Raw genomic sequence first — 15738 nt, forward strand, 5'->3', positions numbered from 1 at the left:
ATAATACCATGTCGAGCAAAATACAAAACTACTGAAAAAACAAGAAAGAGCTGTCATTGGCCTCCGCCTGGAAAACCAATCCTGTTTTGGGGGTTGTCTCATTGTTGCCTCTCTAGTGGGAGAATTGTTGGGAATTTCATCAACACTGAATCACTTAAAATGATTAATAACGTCCTCTGCTTCTTTACCCACCAGATCAATATCCCAGAAGTTTAATTGACTTGATGCTGCGCTTTGATTAAAATGTCCCTCTATGTTTTTGTAAACAATATTCAGGAATGATCTTTTTCCAACAAATTATGGACCTAACTGCAAAAAATGACTGTTGGACCATATATATTGCATATAAGATGACTGAGGTATAAGTGTATTTTTATTATCATCAATCTAAAATATGCTGCGTTCACATGGAACTTATTATGCCCATAAATTCGCTTTGTCACACGATTAAGGTTGATGGGAAAAAACCACCCCCATTAAACCTCATGTACTGGAAACTAAGCATAAACACCAGTGACTGTCAGATGTTAAGCATGTTAAGTTGTCCATCACTACATGAACTTTTACACTACATTTATCATTAACCTTTTACATTTGTTTGCAATTTATCCATGTTATTGTTGTTAGTTTCCTTTCTTGATAACATGGCTGTGAAATTTCAGCATAAAGAAACAATTATGAAGCATATGGGCTACATTACCTTTCAAAATTCGCCAGCTTTGGCCTTTTTGTCACAGACTAAATGAAAACTCTGTGATTATATATCTCCTGATGCTTCCAAATACCAGAGTTCCACAACCTTTATATTTTGAGTCAGTCCTTTGTAAAGTTCCTTAACATTGCCAAAGAGCTGAGGTTAGGGAACGCTTTGTTTCTTTTAAAATATTTGCAAGAATCTGTTCTGACTACATTCACAGAATTATCAACACACATCTGGCTGATAAAAGAAATTTAAGTCCAAGGTGACGAACCATCCACCATTGTAGTCTCCACTGGGTGGCACTGAAGTCCAGGCATTAACTTCAAAGCCAGACTCATAATGATATAAATTGATTAAGCTTTTACCTGAAGTGTGAGTCAAGCATTACTTCACTGCCAGCTGAAGAGTTTTTGCCCCCTAGCCACGAGGAAGTGAGGCGCACTAGCAGATGCAGCCACGGGATGACGCACAATTTTATGTTCCAAACAAGACGATTGCGAAGCACGTGGAAATCCCCCTATTGTAGTTCACTTGAATTCCAGTCCAGGGTTTGACTGAACCAGCCTGGAGGTATTGACACACTCTTGCACATTGAAATCCCACTGAAAGCACGTTCAAATATAGGTGCTATAGAAGTAGGCTTACAACTTTCTCTAAGTGTGGCGAGAAAATGGGAGTATTGACTTGCAGGATTTAATTCCACTTCAGTTACCGGCATCCATTACCAGTAAATTAGGCATCAGTCAGGTAGATACCAAGAAAGAAGGGCACTAAAAGCAAAGATCATCTTTAGAAACCGGTTTGAAAAGGTAAAAACTAAATGGTACAAATCAACAAAAGGATGCAAGGACAAGAAACGCGAACACTTCCCAGTTCTAGTGATCTTCATAACTCTGCAGGAAGCAGAAATGTATAAAAGGAAAAAAACACCCATCCTGCAGCTCTCCCTTCCTCTACAGTCCAAGTCACTTCCACGAAATAAGCAAAAAGTATATGCATATGCTTGACAACAGCTAGAAAGAAGTCTATGAACTGAGTCTTTCTGTTTAACAGAAGATTTAAACCGTGCTCACTCAGGTGAATGACCTTTGCCAAACACATTAAAGAGACCTGTGTTTGACCAAGGCCTCTGCCCAAAAAGCCCAGAGGAAAGCAGGTGTCTAGTTCCTCATTGAGCGTACTCACTAGGTGATCCATACCGTGCCAGTTGAGCAAACCATGCCTATGAAAAGATGGGCTTGGGTGTGGTGTAATTGTAGTGTGATCAACTACAGCTGCCTCTATAAAAGTTGCTTTGTTAAGTAATTAGCAACTACGTGAGGGTTCAAAGTGTCACCACTACGGTTAAGTGAGAAAAAACGAAAAACTTAAACCCTGAATCTCTTTTCAAAAGCCCACGTGTGTGTGCATAAAAGGGAAAAGGCAAAGAAAAGAGAGGATCTGAGATGCTGAGACAAAGAGACACCTACTCAGGCCCGCATCTTCACTGTAATGGGAGTGGGGAGGGTGGGCAGCCATGCCTAGTGTTTTTGGATGTTTGTGCTCAGCTACACCGAAAAGCTCTTCCCTACTCCAGTGCAGGTGATCACAACTTCACGTTCAATATCCTCAACTCTGCAAGTGGGGCTATTTTTTTTTCCCTAAAATGGCATCATTGCTTTAGAATAAGGCAGAAATAAGAAACTGGCTTCTCAAAGCTTTCATATATAAACATCCTGCAAACTTTAATGTCACCAGGGTGAGTGGAAATATGTTTTACTTATCTAATTTGAATGAAATGACCCTTTAATCCTTCATTAGTCAGTCAGTGCCTTACGATAAGAGTTAAACCACACAGACGCACAGCAGGTGGGCTGTACACATGTGAGACTGCAGGTATCCATACCCAGCATGTGCCAGCCAACCACAACATTCAGCCATTAGGGAAATATTGCCCTTCTCTTTAATCCAGGTGTCACGCGATATGGGACCGAATTCAGTCTGCTGTGAGGACTGCATCCTGCCTTTGTGTGTGTGTTCGTGTTTGCGCTCTGAGGAGAACAGGTGTGTTTTGTTTGAGTGCATTTGTACCCCCATTGAAGAGAGTATAAGCGGTACACAGCATAGGCTGTTTGTGCTGGGTACTGTACCACCATTATTAACAATCTTATAGTGTGTGTGTGAAGAAATGTATGGGGCTAAGAAATCTGCAGTAAATAACTTCCAGTATTTGTACTCTTCAGAAGACTTGAAGCTAAAACATATACACAAATATATTTTTTTTAAAATACTACTTAAAGCTACAGAGATTGTGTTCATTGCAAATTGTAAAGACACGAACAGCTGCATGTCAGACACCACTGTACACAAATAACTGTTTTCACAACACATGAAATGGAAGTGGGGAAGAGGAGGAACTGTAGATAGCATCTAATAGGCACAAGCTGTTCTTCTACATTCAAACAATCTGCTGTAAAACCTTGAAAAAAAACACAGAGGGACCTTAAATAGTTGTTTAAAACGTCTTTTGAGGAAACTGAATACTTTTGTAACACAAACCAGGATGTCGTGTTATACAGTTGACCAGTAACAGAGTTTAACCCCAAATACACGTAGTTTAACAGAACTAGGCTGAACAAAACTTCAGATCAAAATTATATTAGAAATAATGCAAACTAAAGTGGATAACCATTTTTCCTGGTTCAGGATATTAACCATTTTATTTTCAGCACGTTTCTCCATCTATTTCTGTCATTTCTTACATTTTCCACTTTTTTTCTTTTGCTTTCCTTTATATTATTGTATTATTGAAAGAAGAATTAGCATTCTGCAGCTTTCACCTGGATTTACTTGATCGCTAAACCATGGCAGAACTGAATATTTCTGGCAGATACAATGCAATATATATCTAGACAAGCCAGAGGCTTATCGGATCCTTACGATAGTTTGGCAGCTTCTGCTTGAGCTCCAGCAGTTATATTTTAAAAGACCCTCTTTGCTTTACCATACTTTCTCTTGTATATATACAATTACAATAGTGGATTAAACATGACCAAAGTTTGAAATAATGAGTTTTGCATATGTGCGAGTACTCCATAGCCAAAAGCTCAGATTCAAGACTTCGTGAAACTCTCAATTTCAGACAGTATTTCTACTCTTGGCTCTGTGGGATGCCATTGAGCGGCGTTAACCCAAATCTGGTCATCTCAGAGACACAGTGCACTCACCTGCTGTTCTGTTTCTGGGGTGCAGTCAGCCAGATGAGAGCTGACTTACAGGGAGAAAATGAAATGAGGGACTGCACTATGAGATACACAATAATTATTTTGAGAATTCAGTAATAAAAATATGAAGGTGGAAATGAGCACAATGTGTAATATTTAAACCTTATGCAACATAAATTGTGATTGTCTGTGTTTGCCAGTTTGCGGGTGCCTTTTATTCAAGCTTTGTAAGCACATTTCACATTTGCATGCCTTCTGCATGCAGGTCTAAAGTCTTCTACCGTTTGAATTTGTTATGAGAAGACCAAAAACTAAAAAGTCTGTTAAATCTATTCAAAAATGTATCACAATGCAAACTTTCATATCCATTTTTTTAAATTCATACATGCCTTGTCACTCCCTCATCACTTTCTCTGTTATTACGGCTTGTAGCAACTAGTATCAATTAAGCTACAAATTTCCATTTCATACAATCACCTGCGTTTCTGCCAAGAGCGTTACTCCACATGCTTCTCTAAAGACAACTTGGAAGTGTCAGTATCTTTCTCAGAGATCAGGCTCTCTGTTCCATGAGACTGAAGGATGGATTATGCAATCTCATTCTACACTGTTCTTTAAACTGCCTTCAGGGAATGCTAGCACTACTGTCAGATTGACTATATCACTCTACTCACAACGGCCAAGTCTGTACTTCTACAGCTTCAGTTTTGATAGCTAGAAGCAGTGATGGCAAGCACAACCACTTTATTTATTTAGTTTCTTTAGAAATGTCTGCTTTGATTGTTTTTGCAATTTTTAAATTTTTTTATTTATTTCTTTTAGAATGACTGCCAATATTTAGTAGCGCATTGCTGACACGAGAAGTTCAGCGAAACTTTGTGAGTCCAGTCAAATCAGGCTTCATCAGTCAGATTGTGTTTTACCTGGGGTTTACCTGCAGGACATCTAACCGAGGACAATATTTTCATGCACTGTCTCTGGTGGAAAGAAATGTAAGGTCATGTCTCTGCAGGCATGTACATTTCCGCCCTCTTTTTTCTTATGACCCAAAGGGATGTGTGATTTTAGAGACATCTGTGTGTTGAGTTTTTTTTTCTAAACCCTTTCCAGCAGATGTTATTAGGTAGGTTCTAACCTTATGTAACGTTTTTGTAGATAACACATGTGGTCAGTATTATAACTTGTCATTCCTGTTGTTGTTACGTTAGAGAGACATTGGAAATGTATTTGTCCTTCGAAAATAGGACATGCAGTAATGAAACATTTCTTAACCAACACATCTGCACTTTGGCGGCCCCAAGTGGCAGGGAAATATAAAGTTCTTCTTTTGGTCTTTTAGCTTTTTCAGTCATGTAATATGATGTGACATGATTTGGGACAGAAAAAAAGCTCTGTTTTTGTTTTAGGTTTTGATTAGCATGTTATTATCCACGATCAAACCAGCTCAACTTCATGTAATATCCAAAATAGAACAACAGCCTTAGACCTTTTAGACGTTTCATTTAGACGGATTCAGAATCTTTTGTTTTCACACATAAATTTTAGATCTCTTCCTTCTGCAAATAGGTCATTTATTTGTTACAGAAAGGTTTGAGAGAGACTCTTTCTGCAGTTGGTTTGAACTTAATTTATCAAACTAAAACTCGTGAGTGTGATCTATAAGCCCCCCCCCCACGCACATGCACACGCACACACACACCCATCCCGTGACGATTGTTTTGACCTTTGCTCTGAGGAAATAAGGCTGTGTGTGCTTGATGTGACAGGTTGGCACATCACCTGGCTACAAGCAAATAAAGAGCAGAGGGAAAAAATATCAAGGCAGCGTTTCAAGCATTCACAGAGAGCTTTCAAAATGGAACAATGACTTTGCCCTAGGGGGAAAAAGTGATCATGCTGGTATGTTTATATTAGACAGAAAGGAAGCCATCATTGTCATCACCGGTGATTTTCTCTTTCACAGCACGATTCTGACAGTTGACTGTATCTTAATAACAATTCCTTCTATGTATAAGTCAATTGTCAAGGGTGATGCTCTTATATAAACATTTTTTTCAAACCTCTCTCCCCCCCCCCCCCCCCCCCCCCCCCCCCCCAAAAAAAAAAAAGGGGGCAGTCAGCTCTTTTCCTGTCAGGATTTGTGAACTCACTGGCAGCATAATTTAATACTCTGAAAGGTAAACAGATCTATTTTTAACTATTTTTGTTGTGCACAAAATGTCCTCGTACTCAGTCATAAATGCAATACTCTTGCTGATCCTCTTTACACCACATGTATTTTTTTTCTTTGCTAAAGTATGCTCCTGACATTTATAATATGTGGGGGATGACATAGTGGGGGTTGTATGGGTGTTTTTAATTCATGGACAGGGAATACTTCAGTGAAACAGACTTTGGGGGAAGTTATTGTGTAAATTAAAGGAAGAGGTGTGGGGCGTTCATCATCTTGTCTTCCCATAAGCAAACCCAGGCCTAGTAAAACAGAGCCCAGTTGATACAGCAATAGGACATGCGGTTATTAATACAGAAGAGGGAGGTGCACTCTCTTCGACAAGCGCCAACACGCGAGCACATTACCTTTACGGCTGCTATGGCAAAGATGCGAGCTGCATTCCTCTGCCCACAAACTGGGAGCTTTTTTCCGCTAATGCAGTCGAGAGACTTCTTACAGTTACTCTGCCGGAGGAATTTGAGGGCTGGGGCTGTGAAAGAGAAGCCACATAAACCTTTATATCCCACGTATTCATGCGTCTATCTTCTTGATTGATTTATTTGTTTATTTGGCCATAAATACATTTTGAGAAGACAACAAATCTAAATAGACCTACAGTACTGCGCTACACTTTGATATACAGTATACCTCACTAGTACATTACAATTTGAAGTATGTCAGTCTTTATGCAAGATTAATGGTTATTGTTTTTTGGAAGATAAAAATTTTCCAGTGACTTTCCAAATTCTATATGACGCAGTTTTATGTTTGCTTTTGAGAAGTCTGGGCATGTTTTCCCACTATGAAGCTCATCACATCAGCACAAGAAGTTGGTGAGATTGCAGCGTGATTAAGTTTATATTTGGAAGAAACTGAAAGAAACTGCAGCCAACTTAATCACATGTAAGAAACTTCATCACATGTAAGAGTGTAACATCTCAGCCTGGCTTCAATTAGATGTTTGTAGCCAATCTAGTTAAACAAAATCGACTGCATCCTATATGTAAATCCAGCCGCTAGCCTGTTGGAAGACTGGAAGATTCTCATCAGTTTCTGGTTGGAAAACTGATTATGGCAAACCTTGGTTATATTGTCCGGTCTTAAGTTTGATGTCACTCGGGAACATTCGGTTATAAGGATCCTCTTCGCACTGAGCAGCCTACAAGACGTCGTCTTGCACTCTCAGTTTGCATTTCCTGTTATATTCTCAAGGAAGTTATAAAGATATTGCCTTCAGCTTGCTCTTAAATTATTAACATTTCTATTATTTCTGGTTATGCCCCAACCTGTTTTGTCAAAGCTATTATTAGGTCTGCCTTTGAAAACTTTGACCCCTTTGCTTTAAGCATCTAGTAAAAGCCAAGAATAAATCTGTGGTGAAGACTGACAGCTGGAAAGCTCGGGGTAGGCAGTGGGTAGATACGTATGGGAATGCACTTAGTTTGTTTCTCGAAATGATTTCATCCTTAATGTCTTCTGCTTGTGAAAGACTGCAGTTCCCGGATATGGCTTGGTTTTAAATATGTGCTATTTTCATTGTATACTCCGTGACCCTGGAGGCCGTGTGGTAAGGGGCAACATTATATTGGCCTCAGGCATAGACAGATCAGAAAACACGGACACCTAAAATACCCCCAACACTCAGAGTGAGACACAGATCAACCAGAAACCATGGAAATATGAACATATGAAATATGTTTTGCATCTTCATCTGAGTATCGTGCAAATAGTTAACTTCACCTTGTGTCATTTTGCATCTCTTTAAGGTCATTATGAATCATGTTTTGTTTATTTTATCTGTCATGTTGGTAATGTTGCTTCACGTTGTACAGTTGGAGTCTTTTTGAGTTCAGTTGGTATCTTTACGCTTGTGTTTTTTCCCATTTGGTTTATTGTGATAATTTCCAGCTTCTTAATACAAGTGGCTCCCTGACTCTTTAGAGCCTTCAGCCTGGGTCTAGTAGGACTATTCACTAATCCTTCAGTTCTGAAGACTACCTTAGTAAAGGATACAAAGATGCGTACTGGTCTAAATCTCAAGGGACCAGCATGGGTGTGCGTTTGCTCTGTGCAGAAGCTATTGGCAGTTTTTGCAGATCATCATCTACATTACTGTCACCAGGGGGTAGAGCCAGAAAAATGACGAACAACCCTTTATGCCGTTGTTTGTCCTTCAGAAGGCTATGGAGAAGAGTGAGGTAACATGCAAATAGCTGAACAGAAACGTAGTGTTACGATATAAACTGTCCCCTCCAGCCACTTTTTGATCTTTGATGGGGTTTTTTTTGTTGTTTTTGCGCTGCTCCCATTGGTGGTGAACTCCACTGTCACATCCTTTCCTGTCCAGGCCCACCTTTCAACTTGTCAGCATCCCACCCGTGCATGGTGGCATCCAGCTCCCCACTTTAGAAAGCTCTCAACTGCAGATGTCCTGCAGAAGTTTGGTTGATCAGAGTTATGTCAAGAGGCCCCTATAACTGTCACAGCCTGATAACCCTGATATCCTGAATCCTAGAGTGAACACTTTTTGAACCTAAATAAAGAGAAGGAACAAAACTAGATATCTCAGAAGTCTTGGATGTCTGTCGGATAAGGGTTATAATATGGCAAGGATGTGGTTCATATTTCTTTCCACTGTTGTGTTAAAATTAGGACAGACTTAGTTGATGCTAAGTGTGGTTAATGAAAGAAACAGTACTCTATGCCTTTCTCAGACACTTTTCTATTGACACTTTTCTATTACTGTATACTATTCTGTGTATTTAAAGGGAGATTTACCTGAGTAGAGTGTGCAGGAAGTGGGACATTTAATGCCAAAAGTACTCCAGAATATTAATTGGCCCACTGGCACTATCCGATACCAAACAGACTTTGTACTAGAGAGTTGGCACGTTAAAGACTGGCTAATGTGTGATCTGGCTGTGTCAGACATTTTTGTTCTCACATGTGCCTTTGTTGAGTAAGTCCTAGAAGAGTTCAGGGCTGGAGTTCACATATGAAAACAGCTTAAGATAAGCCATGGAAAGTAAATGAACGGACTCTCACATCTCTATTTTCATTAAATAAATATGTTAGTTCAAGATAAGAGTAAGATATGTGTCTGAACAACTGAACAACATAACTGAGGTTTAGTGTTTCTCTGCAGTCTGCCTGATTGTCAGCCACTAAAGAACTCCACTCAGTGTTACTGCATCCCAGTAAACCAATACTGTGTAAAAATGCTTAGTAACAAGTTACAGTATTCAGTGTGAATGATGGCTAAATACATGAAAATGTTGCTGAAGGACAAACATTATTAGTATTATGAGTCTTTGTAAACTGAAATCAGCTGTTTTACATAACTTTAATGTTAATTTATCACCACATCACAGGTTCACTTTACTGAATTTACATTTATCTGTTTCACATGCACTTATCTGTCCAGGATCAGTCCAACAGCAGCCTCAGGCAGCCTTTTATCAGATATTTGACAGACAAGCCTCATTCAGAATAATAAAGTTCAACAAGGTAATTTGTCAGTCCCCAAACTTCAAAAAGCTGATAACGGTAATGACTTTAGCCCCCAAGCTCTGTGAGGCCATTACACACCTTGCACGTTGTCTAATCTGACATCTTTCACAGCTCCTTAGTGTATTCATTTTAACAAAGTGAAGGCTTCTATTTTGTATGTAAAGCAAGATGCGACTCTTTGTAATGACTGATTGTTTTAGCTACTGTTCCAGCTCTCTGGTTGTCCAACGACAGCAAATAACCATAGACGTTAACATGAAGTCGACTGTAATTTGCATGAAGTAAAAGTCAACACATACAATGAGATAATGTTCTTTTTTTATTGCTGTTACTTTATTTCATACATTAATTAAGAGCAACAAAAGTAACAGAGAAAAGAATATTTACTACAGATTAAAGTGTTTATCACATTAGCAGGAATGCAGAGACACTGCACTAAAAGTTGCTAAAAGTGCCTCTGAAATCTAGAACACAACAAACCTTCAAACCCACGCACTCACTCAACAGTGTGGCCTCCTATACACAGGTGAGAGTAGCTTCAAAGCTATAAGCGATTATAATTTGAAAAGTGGTTTCACAAGAGAAGTTCAGAGGAAGGAGGACTTGTAAGTGGCGATACTAAATCCCCCCATTCTTTATTCGGTTTAAGCTAATGCATTTCTTGACCTACGACACACTTTTACCAGCACTAACTTGATTTACTGGTTTAACTTCTTTTTTTTCTTTTTTACTTTACTAATGTATTTATTTGTCTTGCATGACACAAAGACAAATTATGAACATAATAAAAACCGAGTACCAACCCGAAACCTAAATGCTTTTACTCTCGTGTATCTTGTTTAGTTCATTTTAATGCCATCGTTTAAACAGTATTAGTGTATACAAATCTGCATGTTCAAGTTTAACAGTCATTTTGCAGCTTGCATGCAGTCACAGTGCTGCAGAACACTATGTTAATAGTACAACAGTAGTAAATTGGATCATCAGCTCATGTAATATATAAGGAACAACAATGCATGTTTGCACGTTTTATATTTGTTACCTTTGGACTAAACAAGACAAGCAAACCGGAGCAATTAGGAACTAACATCTTATGATTTAATTATACTTTTACCTGCATAATTGATGTAGAAAGGATCCATCTGAAGTACTTCAGGGAATGGTTCAGCGATATCTCAGCATGCGTTGACAGTGAAACTGCATCAGTCATATTTTATCTTTCATTTCAGTGCAAGATGATGTAACACATCACATATTTGCTTGAAGAAAATGGCGTAGGCAAGAGCACAGACTTTAGCCATATCAAAAATGGTTGGGTGTGGATCAGTCCAGCCTTTTTCTCTGTGGGTGGAGGTACCAGCCTGCCTTCCTTTTGTACATTTTACATCTGGAATGGGTACCCCCCTGCTCCCCTTTTCAAATAACATCTGCAGCTAAAAAAGCCAGACAGGTAGTTAGAGTTGATTGGTCATGGATGGATTTTCTCTCACTCTTTCTGCTCTCTCCTTGCCTGTTTTTTTTCCCTATTCTAAGAAGCCCAGAGGCTAGTATTTCACTGATTACAGAGTTGCCCTATTTGAATGGTCGTTTGTGCATTGTCAGAACAAAGGGGCAAGCGGCCTCTGAAGAGGTGCTAGACAGGGGAATGGATTGGGCTCAGCGGTTAGGATGAGTGGAACTGCAGGTTCAGGCTAGCTTAGCACCGCAGAGACGGCACAAGAAGAGACTCCACTTCAGCTCCTGAAGATTCTTTCATGACTGGGAACAGAGGACTGTTCCCAGTGAAGCTCACATTTGAAAACAGACCAGCTTTAAAATGTCAAAGACGTTTATTTTTAAAGTTGATTCACCAATGACACAACAGTAACGCTTTACCTCCAAACTACAAAGCAAACTATCAGCAATCCTGTGTGCTAGAAACTGGAAAACATGTTTTCTTAATATTATTATTTTTAAACAAATCATGTATTCTTCTAATATTTTGAGGGAAAGCATGATATATTTCCTCCATTATATTCTCAGTTGTAGAAACTTGCGTTATACAAGTAGAACGTTGTAGGTGGTCTGGGTGGATTCTGGAAACTGATCTATTTCAGGTTTTATCCCTCTTGTCAGTTGTGAAAAGTTGCTCCATGATACTGTTTTTCGATGGAGTCCAGCTTTAAAAAGAGGTTTCCTTTTTAAGTATGTAAAAAAAAAAATCTAACTGTAAAAACAGATATAATATTATTATTATTTAAAAATTATGTTTATTTCTACAAGGCCTTGAACCTGATAGGGCTGCATAAGACCAGAGCGGACCAGCTACACCCAAGCAAGTCCTTTTTTTTTTTTTTTACACTACACAGTAATCAGATAAATGTTAGTCTGACAGGTTTCAGGAGTACATCTCCTAACCCTCCCAGCTTGAAGGTAATGAGGTAAAACCAAAGTCCTCATCAAAATATAAAGGTGAGTTTAGGTCACACTCTTGGTGGGCTTCCATTTGATTAGAAAGTATCACCTTTTCAAAGCTGTTCTAAAGTAGATTTTTAATTTACTTAGAGCCTTTGTCTCTTTAATGGCATCTATAAATTGCGATCCATCAAGGGTTCAGGATTCGTTTAAACACGGCAGGGGGCCTAAGTGTTTTTAGTAGCTGTCAAATAACCACACATTTTGTGTGAATGAGTCAAACCTGGCCAGTTTGCAAGTCTCTAAGCAATTTTATGCCACATTACAAACAAAGCAGCCCCTTAATTCAGTAATTGTGGCCATCCAAGAAAACAATTTTGAGGCTGTTCAATTCAGGGAGGAAAAAAAAAATTAAAGAGCTGACAAGAAACACTTACATCATTTAACTTCCCAAACTTTCACCACTAGTCCACCCAGCTCTGAAGGCTTATTATGTCATTAAAGCACTCATATTGTTCAACAAAAGTCTGTGAACAGAAACACAACTTTTTGATTACCTTTGCTTGTCCAAGGGAGTTGACATTTATCTGTCAAACGCAGGCCAAAAACTTAGAACACATGAATTCTGCCGGCTGATTGTTATTCAACTGTAGGATTGTGACACATTTTGGCAGTTTGTCTTTGCTAGGCAATAGCCAAAGAATTAATCCAGGCATGAATAGTCTAGTGAGGTCTTCAAAATGCATGTAGTCACAAAAGGTTATAGCATATGTTAGCAACTAGCAACAAAAAAGCCCAAACTTGTGTTTATGTTTTTGGACAACTTTAGACTCCCCGCTGGATCGCTTTGGAGCAAATCATCATTAATGTCAAACAGACGACCAAAGCTAATGGAAAAGATAATATGTTCGACGTGTAATGTAGTGCGTGGAGATAATTTGTTGAAGAGCGATGCTTTCATTTTTAACCCTTACCTCCCACGGCCTGCACCCAAATTTTTGGGCAGCTTCTCTTCAAGGCAAAACCTAAATGGTCCTTAATGACTCCGTGCAAACAACATGTGACGGGGGACAAATTACCAAAGCAGTCCCCCCCCCCCCCCCTTTCTCCTTCTTCTTCAGGTGATACTTGAAAGGTCTCAGAGGTAGAGCTCTCTGAACCCTCCCTCCTCTGGCTCCTTTCTCTGTCACCCTCCACAATGTCAAGGTGTCGCGACCCCTTTATGACCTGGAGCCACGTTAGCAATTGGACTTTTGGTAACCAGCAGCGTGGCATGATCACCAGTGTGAAAAAGGATGTTTGTGTGTGTGCGCGTGGGTGTGTGCAGAGGCGGGGGTAGGGTCAGCATACACTAATGGGGTGAGGCTGAGTTTTAGGGAGATGAGAGGAAAGGGGCCGTCCCATTTAGGTCTCACATGCTTGTCGGCCTGTGACTTCTAGTTTAAAAAAGGCTTCTGGGTGGCTTATATGAGTCAGTGGTCACCCCTCGGCATCAATCGCTTCACCTTGGGCACTGAATGGGACACATGCACCCCCTCGACACACACCACAACTACTGACCCCTCCTTCGTGTCCCGGGCACCCCTCCTTTCCTTTAAGTCAATATGTCCGTGTCAGAGATGAAAGTGCAAAGTGGGAGGGACGCGGAGGGGGTCCTGACACTAATGTAGTACATTGGGCTTCACTTACTGATCTGCCAAGTTCTTTTATCAAGCCTTAAATGGCTGCTAGGTTCCTTTGAACTGCTGAGCGCTCGCCCGCCCTCAGATGCCTCCTCCTTCAGCTTCAATGAGATATCCTCGGTGACATTCCCACAGTCTCGTTGCTGCAGACAGACACGCATAACTGCACGGAAGCGGCGAGGTTCAAATTCAAAGGCTTGGGAGGACTCTGGGAGTCGTCTAAGTAACATCATCGCCACTTTGTAGCCCCTGGCTAAAACAGTTCTCTTCATTTTCATAAAAATTGAAATATCATTGACAAATTTGGCTGCAGTGGATTCATTCATTCATTTCAGGCACCAGGCTTGAAAGCACTTTCATTGGCTGCCAAGCACAGCAAGGCAGGTAAACTAAGACCTTTACCTTGCTTGCTTGTTTTTTCTCACTCCCTCTCTCTTTTCAGCTAATCTGTGTGGGTAACCTTATCCCAACTCTTGAGTGGTTGCCCCCCCCACTCATCCCTCTTCCAAACCTCGTGAACTAGACTGAAACTTTTCTCCTCATTCACAAAGCTCTCTCTTGTTACACTTTTCCAGCGTCAACCTGCGTTGATTGATTTTCATGGTTTCATCAGGATTTTTTTCTCTTTTCTGTTTTTCCTACTTTTTCATATCAGCACACGTTTTTGTTTTGTTTTTAGGTACACCAACTCTTCTAACTGACTTTTTTGGTTCAGGGTAAATTCACACATGGATCCAGTGATTAAAAAAACCTTCCTGATGTTGTGTACGCTTTTCCTTGTTCCACCAAAGCAGCTCTGATCTGTTGGAGCATTGACATAACCTCTACGGTTGCAGTTAAGCATCTGTCTCTGGGACACTGACAGTGGATCCTTCAGGTCGTACGGGTTTTGTAGTGGGGCCTCCGAGGCTCTGGTTAGTTCGTCTCATCGAGCAGATGTTCAGTCAGATTGGGGAAGTGTGAAATTTAGAGGTTAGGTCAACATCTTAGTGTCTTTGTCATGTTTCTCGGGCTGTTCCTGAGCGGTTATTGCAGTGAGGTGACCTGCATTGTCCTGCTGGGGGAGGCCACTGCCATGAGAGACTGCTATTACCATGAAGGGGGTTTCTTAATATGCAACAACTTTTAGTTGGCTCCTGTGTTAAAGTTACATCCCCATGAATAATAGAGACAACGTTATAAATTACACATGTCAGTAGTTTTATCAGTGATCAATGTATTTTCCCACTTGCTTCAATTGATATCTTTCTTTGGATTGTAATTTTTTTTTTTTTTTTTACAAAAAAAGTAGATAAAAAAATAAATTATTAATCTAAATTCTAAAAAAAAATACAGAATATGATAGCAAACATTTTAATCTCAACGACTGCTAATACTGTGTAGGAAATGTATTTATTTATTATTATTATTATTATGTATTTTTAAGACTGCATCGCATTTAGCACAATATGTTCTTGTTCTGTGTCTGCATCCTTTAGCACCGTTTCACTTCAATCTCCTTGTGCAAAAGTTGCATAAAACCACAGGTGGAAATAGATAAAAGTGTTGATAAAGTAATTGTGTGTTGAAATGAGGCATCGCAAGACCAGTGGAGTCAAATCATGGAACTTCAATAAATAAAAAATTCCACTTGGTAAGTACAACTTTTGGCAGAATTGGAAAACAAAATATTTATTTGGATTTACTTGAACTTTTTTGTTCTATATATTAGTTTAAGTTTCTAGAATTACCTGCTGACTCCTGCAATTGGTCAGCTGCCAAAGTGACTACTAGACCAGACAAGTGCATTGCAGAGCCATCACACAGTTGGCTTGTGGCCATTGCTTATTCCCATACTTGTAACACTGATGAAATGATAAAAGTCCCCTAAAAAAGGGGCCTTCCCTTTTTCCAAGAGCTAGGAAAGGTTTTCTCCTTCTTGTGCTTCACAGGTGGCCACATCCAAGCCTCTTGCTCCCACCCCTTAGTTGTGGAGTTACAGTCATGCTCCGAGAAGTTTGTCGCAAACATGTGCTTAAGAGGCGATGAGTGATTCCA

Source organism: Perissodus microlepis, chromosome 2 (assembly GCF_051167445.1).
Source record: "Perissodus microlepis isolate ML-2025 ecotype Zambia chromosome 2, ASM5116744v1, whole genome shotgun sequence".
NCBI lineage: Eukaryota > Metazoa > Chordata > Actinopteri > Cichliformes > Cichlidae > Perissodus > Perissodus microlepis.